At 44.0% G+C, this 20613-nt stretch overlaps 2 pseudogenes; one reads left to right on the top strand and one right to left on the bottom strand.

Annotated features, from left to right (window-relative positions):
- Positions 1–5780: 5780 nt before the first annotated feature.
- LOC101753196 lies at positions 5781–8616 on the bottom strand (annotated as a pseudogene).
- Positions 8617–17828: 9212 nt separating this feature from the next.
- LOC105914759 lies at positions 17829–20380 on the top strand (annotated as a pseudogene).
- The last annotated feature ends 233 nt before the right edge of the window (positions 20381–20613 follow it).

The raw sequence follows: 20613 nt of genomic DNA, 5'->3' as shown, positions 1-20613 counted from the left end.
TTACTAACGCTACTGATCATTTGCCATCTAGAGATGAGCAGGCTGTTTTTCAAGAGGAGCTATCAGATGCGCCGGCGCACAGCGGTACAGTAAACTCAGGCGGCGTTTTTCAGGGCGCATGCACTGATTTTCAAGCTGATCCGCTGGCTGTTCCTGTCGCGCCAACGTATGACTCGCCGGTTCCGTCTCCACCGCGTGGCCCAGTAGCTGCGCCTGCCACTCCTACATCGCCGCGTGGGGAGGGGAGGGGGACAGAGCGGACCCACCAGTATGGTCTCACCGCCAGCGCTAGGGGACAGAGCACCGCCAGCACTCGCGTCTCCAACGCGCGAATCGTCTCCCACAGGAGCACTGGATGAGGATGCCGGATCATCTGCGGGAGCTAGATCCGGCGTGGATTTGGTTGGATCTTCCGTGGCTGCTGGTTCTGGGGCAGCTGCTCCATCAGATGTGGCTGTACCTGTTGATTCACCATCAAGACGATGAATGTGGCTTCAAAGCGGAATCACTAAACCAAAACAGTTCAAGGATATGATTAGGTACGGGCTTTTCTCAAGCTTCTGGGGAACCATGTGATTTTCGTGAAGCTCTTGGTGATCTTAGATGGAAAGCCGCAATGCAAGATGAATTTGATGCTCTCATTAGAAATCGCACTTGGCATTTAGTTCCTGAAACAAAGGGCAATAATATTATTGATTGCAAATGTGTATTTAAAATCAAGAAAAAATCAAATGGTACTATTGACAGATATAAAGCAAGGCTAGTTGCTAAGGGTTTTCGGCAACGGTACAACATTGATTATGAAGATACATTCAGCCGAGTGGTTAAAATTGCAACTGTCAGGCTTGTTCTTTCAATTGCTATTTCAAAAGGGTGGTGTCTTAGACAATTAGATGTGCAGAATGCGTTTCTTCATGGCGTTCTGGAAGAAGAAGTTTATATGAGGCAACCTCCAGGATTTGAAAAAGGAGCTTCACATCTTGTGTGCAAATTGGACAAGGCTATCTACGGCTTGAAACAAGCCCCGCGAGCTTGGTATGCTAAGTTAAGTTCCAAACTTATTGCACTTGGATTTGTTGCGTCTAGATCAGACACCTCATTGTTCATCTATCAAAAGTTGGGTGTCATAATTTACATGTTGGTTTATGTTGATGATATAATTGTAACAAGTTCGTCGAGTGATGCTGTTACCGCATTGCTTGCTGATCTCAAGAAGGATTTTGCTCTAAAAGATCTGGGGGACCTCAGTTTTTTCCTGGGTATTGAAGTTAAAAGAGATAAGAATACTATGTTGCTAACACAAGAGAAGTATGCAAAGGAGATCCTATCACGGGTTGGTATGGAAAATTGCAAACCGTTGTCTACACCACTGTCTACTAGTGAGAAACTTTCAAAACATGAAGGGGAGTTGCTAAATTCAGACGACAGTACAAGGTACAGAAGCGTCGTCGGTGCATTGCAATATCTCACTCTTACCCGACCGGATCTAGTATTTTCTGTAAATAAAGTGTGTCAATTTCTGCATGCTCCTACCACGGTTTATTGGACTGCGGTAAAAATAATACTTCGGTATGTCAAGTTAACATTGGATCTTGGACTAAATTTCCAGGCGTCATCCTCCACATTGGTTAGTGCTTTCTCTGATGCTGATTGGGCAGGAAGTGTTGATGATAAAAGATCTACTAGAGGGTTTGCAGTCTTTTTTGGTCCAAACTTGATTTCTTGGAGTGCTAGAAAGCAAGCCACTATCTCAAGATTGAGTACAGAAGCTGAATACAAGTTTATAGCAAATGCAACTGCAGAATTAATATGGTTGGAATCCCTGCTAAAAGAGCTGGGTATACGGCTGCATCAACCACCGTGTTTATGGTGTGACAATTTGGAAGCTACATATTTGTCTGCCAATCTAGTCTTCCATGCAAGAGCAAAGCATATAGAAATTGATTTTCACTTTGTTCGCGAGCGTGTGGTTAGTAAGCAGTTGCAGGTGCAGTTAGTTGCTTCCAGAGATCAGCTTGCGGATGGTTTTACTAAGGCCCTGCCGTACGGGTTGCTGGAAGCTTTCAAGAGCAATCTAAATCTCAAAAGGAAGAGAAATTTAGATTGAGAGGGGCTGTTAGAAGAATCATCGTATGAGACGAGGACTGTAACTTAGAGATAAGAGTTGTTATGATTTGAGCTGGCCTGCTAGAGATAGAGATAGAATCTTGATGTATTTGAATGCTGGCTAAACTCTATCTGTAACTACATATATTGTAATGTGTTGGGACTTTATCCCTATATAAACATGCAATCACGGCAAGCCAAGATGGGCAACCGTGTTCAATCTATTTGACAAGCATAGCAGTGATTAGAGCAGGTAGATGCAATGTCTTGATGTGATAAGCACAGCTAGTAGCTGTTGATTCAAGTCTTGTTTTGTCCTGAAAATGGCTTTATAGTCCAAATGGGAAGCAATCAACATGAGAAGAAGTGTTGAGTTGTAATGGTAAGCTTGTGGACCTTTTTATTTGCTTCTGCCTGCTGCTGGGTATGCAAGATCGATGTTGTGTAGTTGCGCTGAAAAGTCAGGAAATCCGGTTGGGGTTTGGAATGATTGAGTTGTCTGTCTGCTAGTAGCAGATGAAGATTGATAGGGGTTTTCGTCATCATGATTGTGAATACTTCTAGTGCTGGTCCATACCATTAATAACAACTTGATACAGCGACTGATGCTGATGAGGTTTGCTGGCTGGCTGGCTTGGGGTTAGCTTGATGATTATTGCATAAGCAAGCAACACAAATTGGTCTAATCCTAATCCTGATCCTGATGGACGACCCTCCGCAGCAGCTCTTGGTTTTCCGGTCGCCCTCAGCAGCTGCAGCTGTGCACTAGCCACTACCGGAAACCTTAAATTTGCCGAGTATTTTTTTTGCCGAGTGTTTTTTTTCGGACACACGGCAAACAAGCTCTTTGCCGAGTGCCGGGCTAAAAACACTCGGCAAAAAAAAAAAAACACTCGGCAAACGTGCGACTTTGCCGAGTGTCAAAAAAAAACTCGGCAAAGAGTGGGTTTGCCGAGTGTCAAAAAAAAAACACTCGGCAAAGAGTGGGTTTGCCGAGTGTCAAAAAAAAAACACTCGGCAAAGAGTGGGGTTTGCCGAGTGTTTTTTTTGACACTCGGCAAAACAACAATTTTTTTTCCTCTTTCCACCTTGAAATTTTTTCTACTCCCCACATACAACATGTGGTACTCAATGTTAAAGTTTAGTATATTTTTGAATTTGTTTGCTATATTTATTTAATTAATTGTATTTCAAGAAAATTTTTGGTATAAGTCAAATTTGAACCGCAAGTGATTCAAATTATAGAATAAAATGAGTAGAACAATGATATTCATGTTATTTGGCCCAATTTGAGACCTGATCATGAAATGACAAGAAATTTCGAACATCTTGTTCAGGAAACACGACCACGAACGTGTGGCAGTGGTATTTTTAAATTATAAAAAAACAAGCAAAGTCTGAAAATCATGAGATTTATCATGATGTGATGATATTATACGTGGAGGCTGTGGAAAAAAATTGAGAATGTTTTGCACATTTCATCATGTACGATGTTTACAAACCGAAGCATTTCAGAAGAAGAATAGTAACGTTGAGAAGGATTGCATAAGATTTGGAGTCAAAATGACGGTCGAGTTTTGATTTGACTACAAAACTTTTTGTATAGGCAATAGAGAATATATATTATTTCATGTAAATTTTTGACAATTTTTTGAAACTGTTGGATATTTTTTAATTTTTTTTAAATAGCTTTGCCAAGTGTCCTAGTTTAGACACTCGGCAAACAACCCTTCACCGAGTGTCACACCTAGGACACTTGGCGACCTTTTTTTCCCCAACCACGCAGGAGTTAATTAGTCCCGGCACCGCACCCGGCCCCTCCATCTCCTTCATTCCTCCACCACTAGTACCCCCACCCATCCCCCACCTCTTCCTCTCTCCTGCCGCCGCCGCCCGCCGCCCAGCGCCCGCCGCCGCTCGGCGCCCGGCCCCCGCCCCCACCGCCCGGCCCCACCCGCCGCCCGGCGGCCCCGCCCGCCGCCCGGCGCCCGGCCCCCGCCCCCGCCCCCACCTCCGCCCGCCGCCGTCCCCTTCTTCCCCTCCGGATCCGGCCTATCCTTCCCCGGCTCCCTCCCCTCCGGCCGGATCCGCGCCCCCTTCTTATCCTCCGACGCGGATCCGGTGGCCCCCAGCTCTCTCCCCTCCGGATCTGGCGCGGATCCGGCAGCGGGCGAGGCGGCGTGGTGGCGGGCGGCAGCGGGCGAGGCGGCGTGGTGGCGGGCGGCAGCGGGCGTGGCGGCCGGTGGCGGCGTGGTGGCCGTGGCCGTGGCCGGTGTTTCTGTTTTTTTTTCCGAAAATGTTTGTCGAGTGCTTTTTGACACTCGGCAAATCATTTGCCGAGTGCCCGATGTCCGACACTCGGCAACTGCACCGTTTGCCGTGGGAAGGTTCGCCGAATGTTTTTGGGCCTTTGCCGAGTGCCTCAGGCACTCGGCAAACTTCCTGTTTCCGGTAGCGAGCATATATATCTGAGCGAATCCCAGCTTCAGAATTCTGTCTCGTGGATGAGCAATGCCAGATGCATAAACTTTTAAACAATTCGTTGGGTTCAAACCAATAAACAAATCAGCCAGCTGACCATACAACTAGCTTGGATACTATATAACCTTCCCGCACCAACTGTCATCTGCTCAAACCCTTTTCCGAGTGAGCATATGTTGCCCAGCTTCACTGACAATTAATTCAACTAAAAACATATTGCTATTTGAATACAATGATTTTGTGATTGCCAGCTCATGTTGAAATTATTGTGACACGACATGTCCAACATATAAGAACCTCCACTGAGAAATTTTTAGCATTCAACAGATGAAGATTGCAAAATCAAAGTGCCCACGAGCATGATAGGACAAGATTGCATTGTACTGGGAAGGACTCCAGGAGGGTGCTCCACAGTTTTTTCAAAACATTGGCAGAGGCACTGCTTTTCCTTTAAGAGAAAGAGTTTGGAACATACAGTTACACATGGGCGATTACATTGCTAAGAAATGAAAACAAAAGTACTCGTAGAACATAATGTAGACACCGATGGCTATTGATAGTCTAGCAGCTCCCCCTGGATGAGAGGAGTCCCCATTGCACTCCTTGTGTAAACTCAATGTACCCAAAACTGCATGAAATTTTTTAACAAGAATATGAATAGATGGATCATAAAATTATCTATGTGCATAAAAATGGTGCAAAGAGAAAAAAGAGAGAGACAACCAAGCAGGACTAACATTATATTTATGCTTCATAATACAGATATGTGAATGTAAAAGGCTGTCAAAATAGCAACGGTCAAATCATTCTGAATATACAGACAAAAGCAAGCCCTAAACCATTATAGGTGAACTATTCTCCTGGAAGCCAATTTACATCTGAGAGGTAGCCATAGCAAAAAGTTAAAACACCCTTTCTAGGTGCCTTCAGTTTTCTCCCAATAAACACGGAAGCAATGTAGAGACTTCCCTAGCTCACCGGAGTCCACAGGAGAGAATGAAGCAATTGTCAGAACAAAAAAAAAAAGCAGGAGCCATGCTGTGGAGCTTAAATAATATGCATCTTAGGTTCCCTTGATAAACAGATACAGATTTTAAGAGGGAGAGGTAGCAAATTTGTGTTTATCATGAAAATAAAAATGCACTAATGTGGCAAATTATCTGTGTACAGAATCTCTAACAAAAGAAAAGGATTCAGGGAACAATAAGATTACCATAAATTGCTTCTGTCTTCAGCTTTTGCCCTTCAGGTATCCCCATTGTGATACTGATTGTGTACAGGGAGAAAATTGCCAGTGAAAAAATGTAGTGTTTGAAATTTTGTGACATGTTTAGTATCAGAGATTTACTATAGCACTGTTTCACTAACAAATAAAAGTACGATACATAACCTGTGGTTGAATGTAGCCCATCCCTTGGTTGTAAACTCCATGCTGAACCAACTGCAAGTAACATGAGTTCAATGTCAGGGAATTCAGAAGCTAGTGCAGTCAACCTTCTTCTCCAAAGCATGGATGCCTACAAAATTATAGGAGCAAAAGAGTTATAACCTTTCAAATCTTGGTTCATGTTTGAACAGAATTTAGTCAACATTACCTTGCAAATTTATGCAATGTGGCTCGTGGGAATATAAAATCTTCATTCTATCCATTGCAGCATTGAGTCAGCTAGTTTCGTAGTCACAGATAAAGGCATGTGTGATAGGTGCAGCATATATAGTGATTAAGAGAGGATCATCGCTTGCGACCATTGGGAGGAACCCAGATTCACTGACCTCTTTTTTCAAAGAGCTCATCCGCGTACGTCCCTGCGAACACCCACCGTTCCGCATCCTCATCTCCATGGTACTGCCACCTGCTGCGGCATCCTGATTCAAAATAAAATAAAATTTGTCTCTGCACCAATGAGTATTTCCAGTATTCGAGAAACAACAGTGATGGCATTGATTTGGAGCAAAGATAAAGACAAACTGATAATACACTGGCATGACATATAGCTCTGAGAAATCAGTAGCATTCTTATGGATATAAAATTATAAACACAGGCAGACGGGCTGGCTTTACTAGGCAATTAAGCTCGCCTCTGCTTAAGTTTTTGAAGAAAAATGAGCAGTGCAAAGTTCAGGAATAATCTCCAATTTTACGAAAGAGCTCAAAACTGCATATAACCTTGTCAAGAAGGAATAATGTCCAACGTTTCTAAAGCTACAGGAAATAGGGTACGTTTGCATTCATACGAGATAATAGGGTATTTTTGCATTCATACGAGATAATCCTAAAAGGCATACATACAGTAGCTACAGGAAAGAAAAAGCATGTACCAGTGATCAGCACAGGCAATCACATAGTAGACGTACCATAAGGAACTTCTTTATGTCCCGGCCAAGAGCAATCTGGCGAAGATTGACAAAGGCCCTGTTGATCTCATAGCGAGTAGATAGTGCAATGTTGACAACCAGATCTTCAGGAATGATCACCTCTGGGATCCATGTGGGAGACCTGAAATAAAGGGCAGGATTTCACATCATTAACTAAGGGGCTGTTTGGCTACAGGGTGTTAAAGTTTAACACCCATCACATCGGATGTTTGGATGCTAATTAGGAGTATTAAATATAAACTAATTACAAAACTAATTGTACATATGGAGTATAATTCGCGAGACGAATCTATTAAGCCTAATTAGTCCATGATTTGACAATGCGGTCCTACAATAACCAATTGCTAATGATGAATTAATTAGGCTTAATAGATTCGTATCGCGAATTAGCACATGATTCTGCAATTAGTTTTATAATTAGCTCATGTTTAGTTCTCCTAATTAGCATCCGAACATCCGATGTGACACTGTTAAAGTTTAGCACCTCATATCCAAACACCCCCTAATTCTATATCCATGTAACTTGCAATGAACAAACTTTGTATCCTTTTAAGTCTGTGCAGTATATCACAATAAGCTGAAATCTTACTTGTTGATGAACGAGGAGGCATTAGACCAGAGAAAGAGAACACCCAGAGAGAATATGAGACCATGGCAAACGAAGGTCAGAAGATGGTAGCCAAGGCATTCAAAGAGGATCCAGATTGCAGTGACACCACCAAGTACTTCAGCAGAGATGTTCCTGTTCCTCCACAGCAATACATCAGCAGCTGCAAAATAAAGAACAGCAATGAATATGAATATGGCAGGTATAATAGTAGATAATAAGGAAATCAGGTCAAACAATTCCCATTATACCTCAATCAACAGACAATTAACTTGACAAAGAAAAATGTTTGCAAGCAAAGAGTGCTCTGGTTGTCATTTAAGTAAATATGCAATCAGGTGCAAAGACGCAGTGCAATAAGATAGTATCGCAACCTATCTAAGGCAAGGCCTTATGTTTTAGACAAACACAATGTGAAATAAAGCAGTTGATCGATTCTTTTCGTAAGAAACTTCAATTTGTCAGCATCTTAATGCAAAGAACCAAAAGACCCCAACAATATTAACCCCCATAAAAGAACATATAACACCTCCAAAATGCACTGGCCCAAACGACAAAGCATTCATAAGCAAGGGATCCTCATCATCTATGTAAGCAATTGCAAATGCAATAGGCAATAGAATTCTATTGTTACCAGACAATTGAAAAAATATTGGAAGGCTAGTTTCAAACAAGCTCAACAGATCAGATCGTGTACCACTATGCAATCAAGCTGCATTGAATCCAAGGCATAAACCTATCAGATCTAACCTGCAACCCAAGGCTTCAATCCCGTCCAGATCCCACGCAACCAGATCCGATCTACCGATTTCAAATCAAAACCATAAAAAAAACAACGTGATTCAGAGCATGAAGCAGAGCCTCACGTTTGCCTCCTCCGAGGGCCTTGTGGATGGCTGCTCGTGGCCGAAGAGGCGGAACACCTTGGCCTTAGTCTCGGAGGCTGCCGCGGCTGCAGAGTCGGAGAAGGAGGGCTTGACCTCGGCGGCGGGCGCCGAGCGGCGTGGCCGCTCGTCGTTGTCCAAGGACGAGGAATCCAAACGCAAACGGAATCATGCAGTGGCGGTTGTCGAGCAGCGGCGGCGGCAGCGAATGGCGAGCCGCGGCTTCCGCTACGCGACGGCGGCTGTGGATGGCGATTGTAGGCGGCCGGTTCCGATGGCGAGTGGCGGCGGCAGCTACGGATGGGGAGAGGCGGCGGTGGCTACGGATGGGGAGAGGAGACGGCGGCTGCGGATGCGGAGCGGTAGCAAGAACGCAATGAGGATCGGGAAGGGGAACAGCACTGGGAGGCTGTTGTGGAGTGGCGGCAGCGACCGGGGTTGGCGAGAGACGGCGGCAGCGAATGGTGAGCTGCGGGGTCCACTACGGGAACTGAACGGAGCACCCACAACCGAAGGCATGCGTTCATAGGAAAAAGTCGGAAAAAAATGGGGGAAGCGGGAGAGAAAAAGACTAGCGGGGAAGGTGCGAGTCAGATCCATGGATCAGTCGGGTACGGAATAGCCTATTCCATACCAGGATATTATATACAATATATAGTATATAGATATATATATGATAAGAAGAAGCCCTTCACTGTACGAGTGACATTGGAGCGCACTGAGATCTTTCATGGCGAATTCAGCTTGTAGTTCTTTGACGATGTCACGAAGGAGATCCGTCATTGTTGACGCTGTGAGGACTAAGATGTGTAAACTTTTAACAACATGGAGGGTAATAAGATGTGTAAATATGCTGGGCTGCTTCCTATTTTCCCTACTCCATAAATACAGGATTCGGAGGTGCCGTAGTTCATTCAGAGATCCAGTGAACTAAATTTAGTATATTCGTTGTTTTGATGATCCTGAAGAGAATCACTACCCCTAACAGAAAGCTTCTAAACTCTCAAGGCCACAACAAACAGGCACAATCCTAGAACAGGCACAATCCTAGGTGCTGCAGAGCTGAGGACTCCCCTATGCCTCCACCCCCTCCACCGCCAGTGGCCACTCCGACCCTAGTGTCCACCCCCAGACCCTCCTGGATATGGCTCGTCTGCATCTTCACCGATGATCCTCTCCTCGTCCTCTTGGCCATGGCTCCCCACTACAGCTCTAGCATGTTTGGGTTTAACGCCCAAGAAGATCCCCTACTGGAGTTCTACTTTCCACTGCCATCTTCCGGAAGCACGGTATGCCTCCCCTCACCTCTTTCAACGTCTTCAACAAGATGGCCTCTCGTTCTCCCTTGGAATCTTCTCCTGCTACTCGTAATGCTTCGGGCCGACTCCCACCCCCGCTTTGGAAGCCAGCAAGATCGGTCTTTCACTTGCTGGTATCATTCAGCCGGAACCGCTTCAAGCTCACGGACTCCTCTGTTGTTGATTGCCTCCAATTCGTTCTAAAGGATTATGTGAAGATCTACTCTGTCTACAAATTGGATCAACAGGTTTTGAGGTTTTCAATTCCTTCAAAAAAGGAGGCCTATATGATTCTTGGCTCTTCTCCATTGTCTTGTGAGGATTTCAATTTGGATTTCTTTCCATACAATAGCTCGGGTCTTGGCAAGGCCAGGATTTTTTCGAAACGGGATTTAGGCCCAACTTATCAATGGCAACAAGTACCCCCCAAAAGAAGCAAGAACACCTCTCAAGTGACAAATTGGCTACCTATTCTGGCTTCTGGTACTTTCCCTCGGAGAGGCTCTTCCCTCTCCATCAAGAATAGGCACACTTACTCTGATGCAGTAAGAACAACATTGGCTCCTCTTTCTGGGGCAAATACTGTGCCTTTGGGCTGGCGTTCCACCAGCTCTTCTTCTTCCGGCATTCCTGTTCATCAGGTTCCCTGCAGAGACAAGCGCATTTCGATTTTCTAAAGGATTTCTTCTCCAAGGCATTCGGTTTTCCGGAGACTGCAATTTCAAAATTCAAATTCATCTCGGGTTCAAGATGGTCAACGGGCTCCTCTGGCTAATGGGTCATGTGGCCCAACTCTGCCGAGACCTTTTCCTGTTGCAGGTTTTGACAGTCCTCCTTCTCGGGGCCTAACCCCCAACTACCCGAGGTTTAGCCGCCAAAATGTCAGATGTTGGCACTGCAAGCGGAAAGGGCATATACTTCATGATTGCAACCTTTTTCACAGTCTCCAACACTTCATTAAATAGTGTCAATCCTCCTGTTCGTGCAACTTCTCCTTAGTGATTCCAACCACCTTTTGGTCTGAGGAAGCCATCCGCACCTGGTTCAAGACCCCCATGTCTCTTACTGATGGGCCCAACAAGCATGCACTGCAATTGCCTATGCTTACAGAGGCTATCAGAGTTCCCTGGGGAATTGGAAGAGACACCCCTTCACTTGCTTCGGTGCCTCCTCCCCAGTCACTGCGAGAAAACCCCATTGCAACTCTTCCCCATTTGCATCAAGAAAGCATAACTACATTCGGCCTCTCCTCCACCTCCACCTGCAATCCTCTTCCTTCATCATCGGCAATGGCGTTTCTGAATATCGATCCTGAACCCATGATGCTAGCGGGATTCGAGCATGTTTTGGTCTAAGGAAGATAGCAGTTCGCACGAGTGGTGACCCAAAGAACCCACCCCAGAAATGAAGACCTAGCCATCGTCTCCATATCCAACCTGCCCCCTGGTGAGATTCTCTTTGGTGATCTCCGCAATCGCATTCTGGACCTTCTGGTTGAGGAATATAGGTTAGGGGTGCGCGAGGTCCAGAGGTGTCCTTTTGGGCGAGGACAGACCTACGTCCGGATGGAGAGGCCATCAGACAGAGATGCTCTTGTTTATCATAGTCCTCACTTCCACCACGACTTGGGGTTCTCTTTTGTCTTCCACAATAGAGGTGCTAATGCGAGAAGAATAAACTTTAATCGCAAGTGTTGGCTGATGTTGATTGAGTATCCACCAGATTATAGATCAACCGCTAAGATCAAGGATGCTATTAAATCATTTGGCAGGCTTATCTTATGGCAGCGTGATAACATATTAACCAGAATCATAATCAAGGCAAGAGTGACAGATTTAGTTGATGTACCCCACTACTTAATCCTGTTGGAAGGTGATGATTTTGAGGAGGTCTCTTTAACTGTACAATGTGAAATCATCTAACAAAATCTGCTAGATGGAATGTTGCAGGATGAGGATATTCCACCAGGGGAATTTGAGGATGGTGGCTTTGTGTTCCCTCTGGCTTCGATCAGCATGGCCTATCGGCACAACACCTACCACCATTCCCTCCTCCAGGACCACCGCACATTGAGCAACAGCATGGCATTCCGGATCTAAATGATAATCTAGCTGAGGGAGCATTTGGGGGTATCATACCAGACCCAGTAGATATCTTGCCTGCTCAGGAGGGAAATCAGGAGAAAGAGGTGCAACAGGATGAGCTTGACCTCCACTTCAACCTCTCACCACCTCTACAACCCTCCAGCAACATTGACATGGATAGTCCCTTCAGGGATTTGCAACAGGAACTGATCCAAGAAGAGCATGAGAACAACCTTCCAGAGGCCCAGATCCAGCAAGCGGTACTGGCTCTCCCTACCCCTACACTGGCACCTGATGTTTTGATTCATCACCCTAATGGTCAGATTGTGCAGGAACCCCATGGGCCAAATGCACTGCAAGCTCCCCAACCAGATAATGTACAAGCACCAGAACAACAGTTGCCAGAGATAGTGCTTCCTCAACAGATGGATGTGGACCAGGCAATGGGACTAGCTAAACCTCTCCAGCAAAACCCAGGGAATAATATCAATGTTAACATGGCACTAGCCATCATGCCACAAAGAGACCCAGGGTTTGATGATTTTTTTGGCAAATTGGTTAGACCAACCACCCCGAAGCTAGACCTCTATAGACTGTGGGCCAAGCACTTCTCACCTATGCGCTGCCTAGAGCAAGTGGTTCATATCCCAAGTGACTGAGCTGCATTCTTTGTGGTGATGTTGCTCTCCCCGGCACACTTCACTTGGGCCAAGTCTTTTCTCTTCTCCCATGCCTGGAAGGCCATGCTGGAATGCTCACCAACTTCATCTATGATGTCCTTCACCCTCCCTTCCCAATGCCCAGCTGATACTCAGGTCATGTGCACATATCAGCAGGAGGGTATGGAAAGCTCCCCACTTCTCAAGGACTGCTCTGATGAACCAGAAGAGGATCCCCCCATAAGAAAGGCTAGAATCAAGAGGGGCCCCGCTTTTACACCAGAAGTTGAGCCTGCAGTAAGAAGAAGCCCAAGAATCAAAGATAGGAATGCAGGTTTCAAACAAAGTGCTTATGCTAATAAGAATTGCTTTGCATGCTCCATCACTCCAACTGCCATCTCAACTTCAAACATGAAGGCCCTAGGATAGAAAATCTGCAAGATTGACCCCACTAAGCTGTCAGAAGGCTCTCTCCTCACCAAGAATAGACGCTTCACTCCCATAGGTGACTACTCGACCTCCACCAAGAACAGCCCAACCAAGAAGGACAAGGGCAAGAAGAAGAAATGTTTTGTTGATGAAGAAGATACCCTTGAAGGGAGCAAGAAGACCAAGATCTGATGGAAGGCTCTTAGTGATGTGTTTTTCTTAGCCTCATAACCAAGTTATTGGATGGTTCATATCCTTCCCGAACTCTTTATGACTGTTTACCTCATGGATGTTTGGTTGTTGTTCAGAACTTTATTTTGGTTGTGTTTCTCTGGTCCAGACTATATTTTGTGGTTACAATTATCTTGCTGGCAAATCGGCCATTGGCAATGTCTGAAATGGTTTGAATTGAATAATTGTTGCTTTTGCTCTATGCTGTGCATATTGCTTCAAGTCCCCCCCCCCATTCTGACAATTTAATTGATGAATTCTAATAGCAACAAGAGAAATTGATCTATTCTTTCTTGGAACATTCGGGGGATAAATTCAAATAATAAATGGAATGCCATAAGAAGCAAAATCACTGAAGGTAAATGTGACATAGTCTGTCTACAAGAAACAAAGAAAGAATTTTTTGATGCAGCATATCTCAAAAACTTCTATCCTTCACGCCTAGATTCCTTTCAATTCCTTCCATCATTGTGAGCTTTAGGGGGATCTATAATTATATGGGACTCATCAAAATTTCAAGGGGAACTAATCTTTCAGAACTCTTTCAGCCAATCAGTGGAATTGCAGTGCCTCCTTTCAGGGGAGCAATGGATCCTTACTAATATCCATAACCCCTGCACACCTGAAAAGAAACTTGACTTCCTCAACTAGTTCAAGCAAATCTCAATGCCGGATGATCTAAAATGGCTGATTGTGGGAGATTTTAATCTCATCAGAAAACCAAGTGATAGAAACAAGCCCGGTGCAAACATTCAAGACATGTTACATTTCAATGAGGCGATTAGTAGCCTTAGATTAACAGAAATACCCCTTAAAGGATGCAAATACACCTGGACAAATAAATAGCAAAATCCTCTGCTAGAATGACTGGATTGGTTTTTCACTTCCACGGCATGGACCTCCTCCCTCCCAAACACCATAGCTAACGGGCTGTCAAGAGACACATCAGACCATACACCTTGTGTTATCTCAGCTTCTACCATCATCCCCAAATCAGAATCCTTCAAATTTGAGAACTTTTGGCTGCTCCATGACAACTTCCAGGAGGTCCTCCTCCAAGGATGGTCCTCCCAAACAACTTCTGAGGATAAAGCCAAACAGGTTAGTGCGAATCTTCAACAGGTATTCAAGAATTGGAAGTCAAATCTCCCTAGTCTGGCACAAACTATACAAACCTGCAAAGACCTCCTACACTTCCTAAATGTTATTGAGGAATTCAGAGATCTAGAGTTGCAGGAATGGAACTTTAGGAATATCTTGCAGCAACACCTCCACAATCTTCTCCATCAACAGAAAGTCTACTGGAAGAAACGGGGCAAGATCAACTGGGTCAAACTTGGAGATGAATGCACAACATTCTTTAAAGCTAATGCCTCTATCAGAAACAGGAGGAACACCATAACCTCTCTAAGGGACAACCTTGGCCAACAACACATGCAACATGAACTCAAAGCTAACATTCTATGGGAGGCCTTCAAAGAAAGAATGGGAAGATTTGATTTTACTCACATGTATCTAGACCTACAATCCCTCCTACAACTAGACCCTGATCTAGATTGGCTAGAGCAACAGATTACCAAAGAGGAAACAGATAGAATTGTGGCTGAACTTCCCAACAACAAATCCCCGGGACCAAATGGTTTCAATGGTGAGTTTCTGAAAAAAATCCTAGAGCCCTATATCCCAAGATTTTTATGACCTGTGTGAAGGTTTTTTCAATGGGACAATCTGTGTCTAGAGCATAAATGGTTCATATGTCACCTTAATCCCCAAAAAGGACTGCCCAGAAACTGTGAATGACTACAAACCCATATCCCTACTTAATTCCTCAATCAAACCGATCACCAAGATCCTAGCTGAAAGACTTCAGCAGGTCATCCTAAGATTGATTCACAAGAATCAATATGGGTTCATTAAGACTAGATCCATTCAAGACTGTCTAGCCTGGGCCTTTGAATACCTACATATCTGCACAGCCTCCAAAAAGGAATTAGTCACTCTAAAGCTTGACTTTGAGAAGGCATTTGATAAGATTGAACACCAGGCAATCTTAGACATCTTAAAGCACAAGGGCTTTGGTGATAGATGGATACGCTGGATTAAAGCAATATTGAGCACAGGAACCTCATCCATTCTTCTAAATGGAGTGCCGAAAAAGGTTTTTCACTGTAGGAGGGGAGTAAGACAAGGGGATCCTCTCTCTCTCCTACTCTTTGTTCTAGCGGCTGACCTCCTACAATCAATTATTAATAGAGCCAAAGACCAAGGTCTCCTACATCTTCCAATACCTGAACGAGCTAGGGCTGATTTTCCTATTATACAGTATGGAGATGATACTCTTTTGATAATGAAAGCATGTCCTGATCAAATGGAACATCTCAAGGGACTCCTTCATTCTTTTGCGCAATCAACTTGGCTGAAGGTAAACTATAATAAATCGATCATGCTACCACTTAATATCACTGAAGACAAGCTACCACATTTAGCATCAATTTTGGATTGTCAGAAAGGGTCCCTAACATTCACCTACCTGGGTCTGCCACTAGGGACATCTAAACCCAATATTGAGGATTTTCTACCTCTAGTCCAAAGAGTGGAAAAAAGGTTAGGAGGAACATCTCTATTCTTAAGCCAAGGGGGCAAGCTCGAGATGGTCAACACAGTTTTTTCCTCCACTGCAATGTTTCACATGTCCACCATCAAGTTGCCCAAGGGAGTAATTAAACAGCTAGACAAATATAGGAAACACTGTCTATGGAGGGGACCATACCTTAATTCAAACAAACCTGCTAAAGCAGCCTAGCCTATGGTGTGTATACCCAAAAAGGAAGGGGGCTTTGGAGTTATCAATTTGAACAATCAAAATGAGGCTCTTTTACTGAAATTCCTCCACAAATTCTTCAACAAAGCAGACATACCATGGGTCAACCTCATCTGGGAGAACTATTATATAAATGGAAAGTTACCTAGCCAACACAAAAAAGGTTTTTTCTGGTGGAGAGATATCATCAAACTGCTAGACAAATTCGAAGGTATGGCCTCAGCCCAGACTGGCAATGGATCTTCAATTCTTTTCTGGTCCGATCTTTGGATGAAAATATCCCATCTCAGGAATTCCCTGGAGTTTTATCATTTGCTTCCAACAAATGGATAATAGTTCGGGCAACTCTTCAGAAACCAAATTTCTTTCACAATTTCATGCTACCCTTGTCTGACCAGGCTTACCAGCAGTTCCAAATTCTTAGTGACAGAGTACGACATACCAACCTATCAGACGACAAGGACCAATGGTCCTACATCTGGGGTAATGGCTTCTTCTTAGTATCCAAAATTTATAAACATATCACGGGAACAAGGACTGTCTACCCAGTAATCAAATGGATATGGAAATCTCGCTGCCAAATGAAACACGAAGTGTTCTTTTGGCTCCTCGTCAAGGATCGCTTAAGTACCAAAGATATCCTAGGACGGAAGAACATGTACCTTGACTCATACACCTGTGAGATGTGCATTCTACAGAAAAGAGAAACGGTAGCCCACCTGTTCCTGCGCTGTAACTTTGCCAAAGCTTGTTGGGCATCCATAGGGGCCTCAGTAGCCACAACGAGACCAACACTACAGATTCTCAATTCAATCAAGCAAAGGCTGGCGGTACTTTTTTTATGAAAATCATTATTCTCATGTCTGCAAGTATTTGGGCATGCAGAAACAACTGGACCTTCAATGGCACTCCACCTTCAGTCGAGGCCTGCAAGAGGATGTTCATCACAGAACTCTCTTTGATCTCCTCTCACAGAGCGAGACCCCCCTTTGGTCCTTCCATTGCCGACTGGTTATCCTCATTGTAATCACTTTGTCAACAGTCTCCCTGATGCTCTGATCTTTCTTAAATTTATTTTTCTTCTCAATTCTGTAGTCGCTTTTCCTTTTAGGCCTTTGTTCCTGATTTGTATTTGATTTGTATTGTATTTTCCGACTTCATTTTTCTTTTGCAATAAATTCAGTAGGGGGATCACCCCTCCTGTTTCCATCGGAAAAAAAAACAGAAAGCTCTTCTATAACAGTAAGCTATTAAGGCATGCACGCATCAAAATTCTCATGAAAAATTCTTCCTTCATGCTTCCAGTAACCTTCTTCGACCTCTTTCTAAAAAATATTGATCTAGATGAGAATTTGGGACAAGTTTCGAGAGCCTCGCATAACGCATGCGTCACCAGGACATACATGTGAGTCTGCGACATGCAACCAGAGAGGTTCAAGACACAGTCGAGGACTTGCTTGCAGTCTTCGCATCTTCTCTTGCCCGGTAGATAGATGATGCATCTGTTCTGTGGATGCATGATTCTCTACGTCAGTTTCATAAAAGTGAAATTTTCTGTTTTGGTGAAGCGAAAAATTATGAGACCTACTATACAGAGTTATTTGGATGTAATCCAGGATCATTTCTAATGAGGTATTTGGGTATTCCAGTTCACTATAAGAAATGATCAAATGCCGATTGGATAAAAGTTGAACAACGCTTCAAAAAGCAGCTCAGTAGTTGGAAGGGCAATGGGGACGACTGACTTTGATTAATTCGGTACTTGGTAGTCTACCTATGTACATGATGTCCTTTGAGGTTCTGAAGGGAGTCCTTAAAAGAATGGATTACATCCAAATAACACCACCACACCATGCTGCCCCATAGATTAGATGCACTGCTATGTCTTGGAGTAGTGGTCGTGCTTGCGGTAATAGTACTCTCTTCTGTTGAAGCATTGCCGCCGCCTAGCAACAACTGTCAGAGAAAATGCGGCGAAGTCGATATCCCATATCCATTTGGCATTGGGCCTGACGACTCGCTGATCATTGCTATTTGCCCGGATTCAACCTGAGCTGCAAGGAAGTCGGCCATGGATCATTCAGGCCATTTCATATAGATGTAGAGGTTCTGAATATCTGGCTGCAGCAAGGTCTTGCCCAGATGAGGATGGATACATGTCGACTTATTGCTACAACACCTCCACTAAGGAAATGGATTACCTAAACTGGCGGCTGAACCTGACAGGTACGCCCTATAGATTCTCAGAGACTGCTAACTTGTTTACGGTACATGAGCGGTTGTGTCTCCATGTGCCGGCGAGGCGATGTAAGAACACTTACTAATGGCTCATGCTCCGGAATTGGCTGCTGCCAGACGGCCATCCCCAAGGGCCTGCAGTACTACGAGGTGTGGTTCACTGAGGGCTTCAACACGTCAAGGATCTACAATTAACACCAGCCGCTGCAGCTACGCGGCGCTGGTCGAGGCATCCGAATTCACATTCTCCAAAAGCTACGCTACATCATCGGCGTTCTACGATGCTTATTGGGAATGGAACTTGCGATGAAGCCCGGAACAAGCCTGAGTCATATGCATGTGTCAGCAATAGCAGTGAGTGCTTTAATTCGGACAGTGGACAAGGCTACATCTGCAACTGCGCCAAAGGGTTCCAAGGCAATCCATACCTTCTTGACGGATGCGAAGGTAATGAAATCTATAGGTGCAATTCCTTTTGCGTGATATGTATGTATAAATAAGAGAGGTAATGTTTTAGCCTTTGATTAGGTCATGAGATAATCTACTGCCACTGGAAATCTTTACTCGATATTTTATATACCACTGCTAACATTGCAGATGTTGATGAATGTAATAACAATCTGGAGAAATACCCTTGCTCTGTGAAGGGAACTTGCAAGAATACTCAAGGAGGATTTCAATGCATTTGTCCTCCGCATTACCCCAAAGGCAACGCATACAGATGTGAGAAGGACCACTCAATTCCTCTAGAAGTCACAATCCCAATAGGTACTACTCGTATCATCCGTACTGTTCAATTAGATCTGTGAAAGCATGGCTGAAACAAATCTGTCCTCATGGTGTCACATTTGTGTAGTGACTGAATATTGTATTTAAGTGACACAAGTATATATAAACCAACCAGTACACCAGTAGTTACCATACTTCTTTATTTTTTCCTTGCACCAACTTACGAGTTAGATACATGTCTGACCTGCAGGAATTTTTGCCTGTGTTTTGCTTGGTCTATTACTTTATCTTTGTAAAGAATGGATCAAGCACAAACGACAAATAATAAGGCAAGAATACATGAGGAAGACTGATGAATGCTTTCAGCAGAATGGAGGGAAATTGCTAATGGATATGATGAAAGTAGCGAGCAATAAAACATTTAAGTTGTGTAACCAAGAAGAAATTGAGTTGGCCACCAACAACTTTGACAAAAACTCAATCATTGGTGAAGGTGGTCAGGGGACTGTTTATATAAGGCAAAATCTTGATTTAGAAAATAATCCTGTTGCTATCAAGATCTGCAAGGGATTTGATGAGAATAGGAGAATGGAATTTGGTAAGGAGCTTCTTATACTTTCTCAAGTCAAACATGAAAACATCGTTCAGCTTCTAGGTTGCAGCTTGCAGTTTGAAGCTCCAGTTCTGGTGTATGAATATGTGCCAAATCAAACTCTACAACATCTTATTCATACACAAGTTGATCCGTCCAAAAGAACTCTAGAGGTCCGTCTTAAAATTGCCTCTGAGATTGCTGCAGCACTTGCATACCTACATTCTCTTAGCCACCCTGTCTTTCATGGAGATGCCAAGTCCGTTAATATTCTTCTAGGCCATGATCTCTCTGCAAAAGTTTCTGATTTTGGGTGCTCCATGATTAGGTCAGCTGATGAAAATGTTCAAGTAGTGTAGGGGACGATGGGCTACTTAGATCCAGAGTACCTTTTGAACTTTGAGCTTACTGATAAGAGTGATGTTTACAGCTTTGGTGTTGTTCTTTTGGAGCTCTTAACACGAAGGAGGGCACTGTCCAAAACAAAGGTAAGCCTCGTGTTTGTCTTCATGGAAGGTGTAAAGGAGGGCAAGCTTACAGAACTCATAGATAGGGAGATAGACAATCAAGAAAACATGGAGTTAATACTTCAAGTGGCTGCGGTAGCAAGTCGGTGCTTGGCCATGACCGGTCAACACAGGCCAATGATGAGAGAGGTAGCAGAGGAACTCCAGCGATTGGCATGTCCAGTACCACTTCGCACTCAAGGGTTTCATGGTGTTAGTGCACTCATGATGCAGGGACGGTCGTCTGACAATTCATCGGGTGACTATACTAGTGAAGAAAGCACAGATTATTACATCCTCCAGAAGAAAGCCTCGATGAGCATAGAGTTTGCAAGATGAAATCAATATGGACAGATAACTGCATAGAATTTGCAAGATAAAAATTTCCGTGACATCTATTGTCGCAACAGTGGCATATTTAAGTATATGTAGATACGTGGAAGGTGTTTTAATTGTGTTCTTGTGTAACACGTGTCTGTATTCTAAGATATATGCTCTTCAGGTTGTAAAGAATGAAATGTTATGCAAAATTGTTATGGGAATTCCATACATGTTCTCTGAGAAAGGCATGT

The sequence above is a fragment of the Setaria italica genome, chromosome VII (assembly GCF_000263155.2).
Source record: "Setaria italica strain Yugu1 chromosome VII, Setaria_italica_v2.0, whole genome shotgun sequence".
Taxonomy (NCBI): Eukaryota; Viridiplantae; Streptophyta; class Magnoliopsida; order Poales; family Poaceae; genus Setaria; species Setaria italica.
This window is presented reverse-complemented; position numbering and strand designations above follow the sequence as displayed.